At 36.1% G+C, this 11,720-nt stretch overlaps 1 pseudogene; it reads left to right on the forward strand.

The window, feature by feature from the left end:
- The first annotated feature begins 274 nt into the window (after window positions 1–274).
- On the forward strand, window positions 275–2,839 carry LOC149162114 (uncharacterized; annotated as a pseudogene).
- Window positions 2,840–11,720: the final 8,881 nt, after the last annotated feature.

Consider the following 11,720-nt stretch of genomic DNA (forward strand, 5'->3'; position numbering starts at 1 on the left):
CTGTATCTATTATTAAGAAAATATTGTTTTCAACACCATGCCGACTGTGTCTATTGTGTTTCCATTTATTGCAATTAGTTGTAATTTATTATTTTAGCATTAATCTAAACTATAAATAAAACCATTGAGTACCCATGTTCTCGGTGACACTGATTTTGGTTTCTTTCATATGCAGATGAAAATGGGGAAACATGGCTTGTTTGTGTTGCTTTTCATCCTGCACTGCGTGTTGTTGCTGTAACATGAAAATGGAGGTGAAGATATAAGTCTAAATATGGAGATGAAGATGATCCATGAGCAATTGACAAGCAGACATGAGGTGATACAGACACTTTTACATGTGGACTCCATCAGAACAAGGTCCTGGCAATACAAGAATACTTCTTATCATCATAGGAGGCTTGGAACTTCAGGCTTTGAAATGTCAATAGCCTCTGGTGCAGTAGACATGGGAGTTTCTCTTTACTTCGTGAGTGTGAACGTGGGAACCCCTCCTCAGCAAGTTTTGCTAGTTCCAGACACAGGCAGCGATCTTGTGTGGGTGAATTGCAATCCCAAGATCCGATCTGCTACCACAAAGCCTCTTCCCACTTTCAGACCCAGAAAATCCTCATCTTTAGCATATGTTCCTTGTAATTCCAAAGATTGTAGAGAGATTTCCCAAACCCCATCAATAGCATGTTATGGTTCCACGAAGGCCTACAAATACAGCCAAGGTTACTTGGATGGCACCACCACCAGTGGCCCTTATATCTGGGATACCATAACCTTGAAGTCCACCAATGCCAATGGTAGGCTATTTGGGGCAAAAGGGGTATTGATGGGATGTGGAATGCAGAACCAGCCTGCAGATGTTTCAGCATTAGTTGAAGAGTGCACTGGAGAAGACAGTGTAATGCCCACCTTGAGTCAGATATCAGACCTCCTTTTTCAGGTGATTTTCAACAAGTGATATTTTTGTGCTTACTGCAAGACATTTTCCTTGATATTTTTGTGCTTCCACCATCACTTATATGCGACATGAACTATAGAATGCAATTGTTAATAGTTTATTCCACCATATAAATTGATTTTTTTCTCAGTGGCATATATTCTTCTACCTATCTCCTTTCCTTACATGTCAGTCATATCCATCCATGATGAGTATTCCTGCTAACCCTGCACATTTCTCTTGTACAATGATTGGTGGCATTGTCAAGAGTGTTCACATAAATGACATAAGTTGGAAATGCAGGTGCAAACATAGAGGAGAATGTGGGTGCCTAATAAATAGGGATTGGGTGCTTAATAAGCATGAAGTGAGGTTTTGAGCCCCATGTTTCACCAAATCAATTTCAGACTTTAGGAGTGCCAGAGCAAACAGTGAATAGATAAGGTGTTAGTGTGGGCCTCTCAAGTTACAATGAGAACGCAGGTGCTTGAACATGGTGTTAAGCTTTCAGCCCTAAGCTTTGCCAACTCAAATACTTAAATTTTCTTTTGTGTCATTCCCAAAGGAAGCTATTGCCTTCCTGTCACAATGCAAATCGAAATTTTGAGTGGAAAATTTAAAAGATTAAGCCCTAACTAGCTGTCAAATAAATCCATGTCCTAAAGATTATTTATTGCTCAATTGTTTAAGAATTTTTATAATGTAGATGTAGTGTGCACAGTACAGGTTTTGGATTCATATATGAGCTGCTCTTCTGAATTTCTAAATTGATTGTAGAGATTCAATGGTATATCTTGTACTATGCTGAAATTCTAGAAATTCTTTTTCTAGCTTATTCCAAAGAAGGGTGGGACACCCAAAAAATATGAAGTTGTTTTTGTCGCCCCAACAGGTGAAGAATTCAAGACAAAAAACGCAATAGAGCGGTACTTGAAGGCAAAACCAAGAGGGTCGTCTATCTCTGAATTTGATTGGAGCATAGGTAAAGTTTTTTATTTTATTGATCTGAACTATGTTCGGAGCATAGGTAAAGTTTGTTATTTATTTGTTTTTCCTGATCTGAACTTATGTTCTTACATGTATTCTTCTTCTTCTTCTTCTTCTTCTTTTTTCGTTTGAAATCCGTACCCTTTTTGTGAGGATATTGGCATGTATCTTTTAGAAAATATAATTTGACATTTTCTTTGTACCATAGGTGAGGTAACACCAACAAGGATATCTTCAAGGATAAGTGAAAAAGTAAAGGAATCACCAGTCAAAACACCAGAAAGTGAATCGAAGAAAAAACCAAAGAGATCTAGAAAATCAAAAGGAGATTCAGAAGATGCAGAGAAACAAGAATCACAAGTAGAAGCTAGTAAGGAAGAGGAAATGCATGATACCCATCATGGGGAAGATATGGTTGAAACAGGGGAATATGTTGATCACAAAAAGGAAGAAGAAGGGAAGGGAGAAGATGATATTGATAAGAAGAAGGAAGCAGAAGAAGAGAGTGATGAAAAAAGGGAAATAGAAAACAAATAAAAAATACATGGGTCCAAAACTAAAGAAATAAATAAAATGGATGAGAAGGCAGAAGAGATGGCACCACAAGGGGAAGAAGGTGCCATAAAGAAAGATCCAGTGCTAGAGAATGAAGAAAGGCATAGGGATTTGGAGAGTAAGGGATAGCCTCAGGAACCCAAGCAAGGTTCAATTGATGTAACAAAGGATAATGGTTTTGATGGTACATGTACACTAGAGAACTGTGCCCAGGGAAAACATGCAGAGCCAGTGAAGGAAGTGAATTACCGGAGGGAAAAAATACTTGGAGGTCAAGCAGGACAAATGGCAGACGAGATTGGTTCACTTTCCAACCACACTACAGTAAAATAGACCCCTGAATCCCCACTTAATGCATCCAGCTGAACTTCTATGGTTTAAATTTGTGCATTGTTGGAGGTTAGCTTCTTAATTTACACATTATTCATTGGGACTTCTACCCCAGGTTTAGAGTTTGAAGAGAGGAGGAAAACTCTAGGAGTGTTTCTTTAATATTGCAATGATAGATTACTGCTATCCTACATATCATAGCGAAAATGGAACCTGGATTTTGCAGCGACTCTTGCTACAGTTGCATAGTCACCAATTAGTTTCCATGGTTTTGGTTCTTTGACTTCCATTTCTTATCAATTTACTTTTTGTAAATTTAACTTATCTAGTTCCTTTTATAAATGTTCACTACAGTTTTTAGCTTCTTGCATATGATTTTATTAGTCTTTTCTTTATGATGTAACAAATTATCCATGAATTGTTATGTAGCTATATTTAGTTCTCAATATATTCAATTTATCAGTAGTATGGAAAATGGTTAGGTTTAGATGCTTTATAGTTCTTATTGCCTATTATGTATTCTCTGAAGCAAGGAGATGCAAAATGTTATTTCTCAGAGTCCATTATATATGTAGCTTTGAAAGCCTAGAGGTGTTTGGGTGTACCCCAAATATTCTAATTTTCTTGTTCAAGATTTTGTTGATTTTAGCTTTTTAACCTAGATGAGGTCTCCATCTTGTTGCATCTCATGAAGCTTGAGACCTAAACAGAGTATGATTCAGGAGAAAATCTCAATTGTAACACCAATGCAGAATATGTTCGGGGTGAGTCTTTCTGGGAATTATGTGTTGTTAATACCTTCTTGATTATGGTTCATTTGTCTTTCTTATTCTACAAATACATGCTTCATTATATCTGTTTTAGTATCAGTTTTAAGTTGTTGGATCATGTTCTTTGTTTTAATGAGATAGCTTATTTATAGGCATTTTATTGGAAACCCTTAAAGAATGTTAAAAATTAAAAATAAACAATTCCCGCATTTTTTATATATGTTTTACTGTTGGAGTGGGTCCTAAAGCTATTTTTTGTGTTTAACCTTGAATGATTTTCATTTAGTGGTGGATGATTTATTGATTTGAAATCTGGAGCTACAGATTTTATGCCTCGAAACTCTACTCCCTTAGAATTTTGGAATCTATTTCCTTGTGACTTATTATACTATTTCAAACTGGTACAAATTTGAGATAGACTCGCTCTTTCTCCCACTGGCAAATCTATAGAATTTGATGAAAACTTTGTTTCCCCTGCCTCCAAATGCTCTATCATGTTTTGTCATAGTTCTCCAATTCATGCATTTGGATTTTTCTATCCAGCCTGTAAAATCATTCATAAGGTTTCCATCCTCATCCCAAATCTCAGTGACTTCACATCCACGTACATACTGGAGCCCAAACCTTTCTGGGACACTTAATTTTAATGCTTCTTAACCACTAGGTGGCTCTAGAAAAAGGACGTACATATAACAAAAAGATAACATCATGTTCCTTGAGCCCATTCCATTCAGACCTTATCTGTGATGTGTATCTTGAAACACTGTATGTAACCTCTGCAGTAACAACAGATGGTTTCACCTCTCCAATGTTTGGTTGCTTTACTTCGGTGATTTTGAACTCCTTGATTGGAATAGCCATCCTAGACCATCCTCGAAAGTGAGTTTCTCCCTCATTATTAATATATGCTGCCAGTCGAGGCAACACATCTTGGATATATTCTCAATTTCCTATGTCGATTCCAAGCGAAAAATATTGAAATTCCTTAGGAGGTAGTCATGGAGAGTTAGAAACTGTAGATTAAGTTTTGGAAGAGCCAAGCATCCTTCACCAATGTAATTAATGTTGGTTACAACAATTTCATCCCACATGACTTGTTCATTTGGATAAAGAGGGAGAGCATTTATCGCTTCCTTTTGAGACTGTTGTTTCTCAAAAGTAGAAACCATTACCTCGGTAAGGTAATCCATTCTTTCAACACATGGATCAATATTCTTAAGCAATTTAAGCTTATTAAAGACAACATCCTTAAGTTCTTCTGCAAACAAAACAGAAAGCCTCTTACAAAGATCGTTACGTTTTTCAATGGAGCCCACATTGGCCAATGCTAGATCTCAGAGCTTAGGAATTTCCTTAAAAGCCAAAAGTTGAAAATCTTGTAGCCGAGAGAAATGAGCGAGCAAAACATAATCATCACTAAGTTGAGTGCCAACATGGTCATCTATCTATGCCTGTTTTGCAACTATTGCAACTTTCCAAGAAGGTGTCAGTTTCTTTCCTCTTACAAATTGTCGAGAGCCTTCATCCTCAATGTGAAAACAAAAGGAATCACGATCCCTTCTCTATATTTTGGCCGGTACATGTACAAGAAGGCTTGGCGGTGCATCTTCTGCAATACTCTATTAAAGAGTACCAATGGCAACTTTCGTAGCAGCAATTTTAATAAGATTCATAAAATCCATATTGCCTCTTACAGTTTCTTTATCATTATGTAGATCACCTCCATTTTTATCTTCACCAGTAGTTTCATCATCCTTCTCTTTATTGACATCCCGGATTAACTGCTCAAAAACCCCTAAGATTATATCTGTGTTTGCCTATTTTAGAGTCACAACTTTCAACACCTTGAATTTTAGGCCAGGCATCCCAACTTTAAGAAATTTAAGAACTCATCTCAATCCCTCATCTCTCACATCTGCATAATCATTTTTATATGTGTCATTATCTGAGTCTTCAGTAGTTTTAGGTGATATTGAAAAAGAAGCATCTGCATATTTTCCATTCTGTTGCAAGTAGACCACCTGCTCCTCGTATTTATGATCATTGTCTTTTGTTACGAAAATTTCAAACAAAGGAATGCCTAGAGCTCCTGCAGCCAGTTGCCTTGTGTTGTAACTCTTGGCAATAGATCTCTCATGTTGAGAATCAATATGGATAATTCTTCCATATGGATCATTTGCACCCTCTACCAAACCAGCCCACCATCCAACCTCATGTTTAATCATTCCTTGTAAACCTAGAGTACAATGATCATGTGATGGCACCAGTATAGGATTTGAAGTGCATGAATAGTTCCCTGAAACATAATTAGCCCAATTTGAAGAAGTGGAATGTTGCTCAATAATGTGTACTGCCTGGATTTAGCCTCCTATTTCCTTTGAATCCAAATGAAATCTTCCTTTCACCATATAATTTCTTCGCAACACCTCGAATCTAGTTCAGAAGCCCAAAATTGTGGAAACAACAGAGCCCACCTAATGCAATATTTTGATTGGGTTGCAGTTAACAGGACAAACAAAACCATCAACTTCTATTTGAATTAGAGGCAATTAAGTTGGACTAAATCCTGTGTTTTATAGGCAACTAAGTTAGACTAGAGTTGATAAAAACATTTTTAGCATGGAATTTTGTTTCCAACTTCTGTTTTTATTAAATACAACAAAGTTTGATCAAATGCTGCATATTTTTGTTGTCTCAGAGTAAGTTGCACTAAAATAAAATTGTGTGCCTTCTCTTCAACTGATTCTACCATAGCTATTTATTGCAATTTATTGTGACATATTGGTAAAATGACCATTATTCTGATAAAGAAGTTGTGTTTTTAGAATCGCTAACTGCTGCGAAATTATCTTTGGACATGTCAGTAGTTTAACAGTTTCATGTAGCAAAATCAAGGACAACTGGTTTAGCTTTGAAGATTCTATAATATATGTCATGGAAGGTGATGTGAGTCCTACTAGTCCTACCCAACTTGAGCTTCCAAGGTAATAATTGGTTTCCTGCACTTGTGATTTTAGAAGTGCTCAAACCTCGTTGGCCTTTTATAACCTTTGGTCTGTGGTTTTTCCATAGAAGCTTTGGGATATTTGTAATCATGGTTGTATATAGCGAAAATGGTTGTTCTCTATTCTAATATTGACACTAAGAAGACAATATTAATTGAAGTGCTATACAACAATATTAACTGAAGTGTTTATATAAACAATTGGCTTAATCCTCTTGGGAAAGAATAGTGAAAGGATTATTTTCAATTTCTGGAAAATATTTTCTCCTATCATTTCATCCTTGGACATTTAAGCCCATCTTGCGAGAACCTTCATTCAGATAATCGTTATATAAAATCTTGGAAGTCTGATCCCATGCTTCTCAACTGGTTTTCGAATTTGAAAGTCCCATATCATGTTTTTCAATTGATTTTGGTATTATAGATGTTTTCTCTGGTAGAATTGTGTACATGGATGTTCTTTGGAAGACATTTTTTGTAAATTTGATCTTGCATAGGTCGCTTTGTTATAGGGCAATAAGGCTCTTGGTTCTTGGTGTTCAAGGCATTACTTTTATATTGTTTAGCCTAAATTTTCAAGTGGTTCTCTGATTATAGAAATTTCAGGGTCATTCCTATTTCAAGGAAGTGATATTAGTTCTTAATATTGTTTCCAGGGTCGTTTCTATTTCCTATATGATGTTACTTCCAATGTAATCGCTCATTATGTAAAAGAGACCTTAAGGAGAAATCCACTATATCTAGCTTGAGTGGGCCTAATGGTTAAGAGGATGTGTTTCCTCCTAAGAGGTCACAGGTTCAAAACTATAGGGGGTAGAGTATGTATGCCTTCATTAACTTAGCGGTCAAATCATTGTGCAGAGGTGGGTCCCTTGTCCCACAAGTAAGGGGGTCTCATACACCAATGTGGTGTCTGGCTTGGTTGTGACCTTAAAATTGGATAATTAAAATATCCTCTAGAAATTTTAGAATTGTATTTCAAAGGTATGAGAGTGCAAGGAAGCCTTGTCTTTAGTGAGGTGCATGATAAGGTAATGCTTTCCTTCAACATGTAGAAAATCTTGTAGACGTTTGGAGGTTTATTTTGGAATACACCATTGTTTTGAGCTAGCCAAATGGAGCAGATCACCTCTACAACCAAAATTTTGTCTTATGTTCTAGTTGTAGTCCATTCATTTAATGCCTCTGTGTTATCTCCAATCCATTGTTGCATTTTACATAGTCTATGAGTGATAGCCCATATCTCATTGGTGAGATGATAGTGAATCAAAATGTGATTTCATGCTTTTGTGTTATTCCCTTAAGAGCGCATGTGTTGGGACTTGTCCATCCTCTTCTTCTAAGCATGTGTAGGTTGGGATTGCACCCTTGATTTGAGATTTGGGGCCCCAACCTTGGTTGTAGATAGTTGTCTTGCATCTAGAGGGTCTAGACTTGTGCTTGAACACCTTATTTTTTGCAAACCTATTCATAAAGATTCATCAATTGATTTTTCATCATCATATAGATCAATTTATATGTTATTTTATATACATGCACATAATCAATCTTCCTAAAACATGGTTGATCTTTGTGTGCCTTAGACCATTAAATGGCACAAATCATAGTGAGATGTGCTTGAGTGTGTGTTAAGTAATTGCATTGTGGGAGAACTAATATGCATTTACAATGTATATCAAAAGAAGAAAGGTGCAACTAATATGCATTTACAATGTATATCAAAATAAGAAAGTTGCATTGTAGAATGCATGTGGGGTTATAAGAGAGGCATCATGTCACTATACAAGGGATATAAAAATAAAAGGGTATAAAAAATGGATACATACAATATTTAGTGAAAATAGGGGTTTTATAAATTCGAAGGTGTATTGGATTTATATTGGTAGGGGGTTAAATAATGTGATTTTTAGAGGTATTTTCCAATTTGTAGTCAAATTAAGGGTATTGTTTAGTATGCCACGAACGCACATGCTATGTCAGAGGTTTAGTGACTGAAGCCCTGTGGATAGACCATACATTTGCAGGAAGTGCTCGAGCTTGAGAAAGCGTATGTATTCATCTATATTATTTAATTAATCCAATAGATAGGAAGGCGTTTTGAGAAGTTGCTTTCCCCTAGATAAATCTTTGTGTATGTGTGATCAATCTTCTTGTATGTTTATGATTTGTGTTCTCGATCATGAATTAATTTTCAAAGAACATTAGAGTAGATTTGAGTCTTGTGTTGTAGTAAATTACATGAGAAGTTTCAGATCTACACATTAATTTCTACAGTGGATTACTCACTGGTACTTCATTCATTGTTTCTTGATACTGGACACTCGGCACATAGGTCATTTGTTGATTATAGTCTCTGGTTGTTTTATCAAAGAAAGTGCACTCAGACAAATTATCTTTTGAGTTTACTTCAGGATTATCTTGATGGTCTGACTGGTTTTTCTCTGTCTGATTCTCCTTCGACTAATTCTGCTTTGATTGATTTTTCTCTGATTGATTTTGTTCTGATTGGTTCTGCTCTGACTAGTTATGCTCCGACTAGTTCTACTATGACTAGCGATGTTCTTCTACAATACAAGTTGGAAAAGTAACGTGTGTCATTTATCAAATCAATTCCAATCAGTATTTTAGTGTGTTTTTCGGTAGCCCGCTCCTTTTGATTATGACTTTGATATAAAGTACCATTTTGTTGATTTTGCTAATTGGAAGAAGTTCCATTATGTTGACGACTACGATTCAGTGAAGCCTAAAAAATATCATCCAATGTTTGATGAACTTTATCGACAAATACACCTTAGCGTTCTCCATTGCGTTTTGAACTTGTGCCTAGATGGATGTCAGTTTGGGTCTTTGAGTCTTCTTGGTTGTTTTTTCTTTTGACTACGATTTCCTGATAGCTTTGTTGAGTTGTAGTCGTTTTTTAGGGTCTTTTAGGTGGATTTATTTAAGTTATTTCTGGCATTGGGTTGATTTGTTCATGGTTGGAGTGATCTTAGGACTATGAAACTCTTTGCAAGCACACTTATGATAAGTTTCAAGTAAAGGAACTGATAAATCAATTTTGAATGGTTGTAAATACAATGTGGTTTATGCTTCTTCTTCTTCTAGTTCAACAACATCCAAGGGGGTAATGATATCATGGTGAGGGTAAAAAAATTTGAAGGGAACGTTGTAATTGGTGTTATATTGTCGGTGAAGTTCATTGAATATTTTATCAATGGATGGTTGGTACAGGAGTTCCTAGGGGTCAAGTTTCAAGGAATTTTTATACCATACTTTGGTATAATATAAACATGATTGTAGATGAGAATAGGGGGGTAGGGATCTTCAAACATGCTAAGGTACTCACCACTTATTGGAGACATCCTTAATATGGAGTAGCCAATTTTGAAAAGTTCAAGGGGGCCTAAAGGCTGTGGCTTTCCTAACTAACTATGGGAGAAATTTCTAAAATTTTTCATGTGAGGCATATCTTTTTTCATGTAGTCTGCCTCCCCAACCAGTGGGCTAGACTTCATGGCTAACCAAATTAACAGAGAGGGAAAATGGATGGTCTTACTCGAATTATGGCAACTTTGGCAGTTTTCGTTGAGAAGTTCTTCTACATACTCCACCAAATTGTATTATTTGCCATATTTTTCTGTTTCCCCAATTGCTTCGAGCATTGTCAATTTGACATTTTAGGCTCGACCAAAAGTTGTAAGGCACAAGGGGACTATTGTGAAACCCATTTGGTCTGTGGATCATGAACTTGACTGAAAACTAACCCTTTGGAATCTTTTTCTTGATGCTCTGCCAACGGACTGCGTGAGCCACTTAGTACCATCGGTTGTAGTCTGCGCTTTTTCTCCTTTATATGGAAGCCATGTGATTAAATGCATAGTTGTCCCGGAAATTGATTGAGGCTAGGTAAGCCAAATCTTTCCACTATGGTATTTTTCGATTAGGTATTTAGAAACCTCCTCCTTCATTCCTGGCAGGTCTCCCACTATTGGTGCAATGAGGATATCTAGAATTCCTACTTTTTGCAGCAATTGAGTCTAAGGATTGCACTGGTCTCTAGATTTAGCCCATTTGAGGAAAGATTCAAAATGCTTCTCCCATGAGGGTTCATCAACTTTTGCTTGCCTAATATTTTGCATGTGAATTTCTAACTCTGTTTTTCTAACAAGATTAAACTTTGCTTTGATTCGTGGCTCCAGTATGATTTCTTCATCTTCCGAATGGACTTTGCACTTTTCCATTGAAAAATCGTTCTGAAATTCTTCATTTCACAGGAAATCCAAGATCTCAGAGTTAGAAATCACTGGACTTGGGATATTTGAGATATCGTCAAGGTCACAAGGAGCATCAAACGAAATTTATGGCAAGATTTTAACTAAACCTCAGCGTTCATTGATTTTTATAGAAGTGGAATTAATTGCACCATCATTATCGCTTGGTTTCTCTTTGTTGAAACGTCTTGTTGATTTTTTATTCTCTCCTCGAACATCACTTGGTGTGTGCATGTCATTTGATCGCCACCTTCCTCGCGGGGTGATAAACAATTTTGGAGTGATTTGGAATGATTTTTGATATACGTCTGATAATGACATGACGTGTTAAGTCTACGATATGTCAGGATAAACGGATGTACCTCAGTGCCCTAATTTTTAAATTCATATTTTTGTTTTTATGTGATATGTTGTTAGGTTCGCATTTGGTGTATTTATTAGAAATTGGTTTTCTAAAATTGTTTCCCGAAGGTTGGTCGGAGCCCCTATATTGCGTCTTTATCCTATCAAATCGTACTTTATGACTTTGTTCTGTTGGACGGTTCCTTCCTGGTTCATGTCAACTTTTATCCCATTGGAATGGTTTATCAGTTGATGTGGAAGTTTTATATTGGTTTCTAAGTTTTTCTTTGATTTTTGGTCATCGCTCGTCTCAAAATTGATGTTGTTCCATACTTTGTTTTGCTCTTAAAAGATTGCATAACTCAATTTATTGTTCCATTATGTTATTTAGTTTTCCTTCTTATTTAGTATTTCACTACCTTTATTGGATCTTCAACTATTATGTCAGTTATGTTTATCACTAATTTATAACTATTTTTTGTAAATAGAATTAACTATGAAAAAAATTGATTAGTTCTAATTTATTTGTT

This window comes from Pinus tabuliformis, chromosome 5_2, assembly GCF_031772625.1.
Source record: "Pinus tabuliformis cultivar Carrire ecotype Pingquan chromosome 5_2, CPIR1, whole genome shotgun sequence".
Classification (NCBI taxonomy): Eukaryota; Viridiplantae; Streptophyta; class Pinopsida; order Pinales; family Pinaceae; genus Pinus; species Pinus tabuliformis.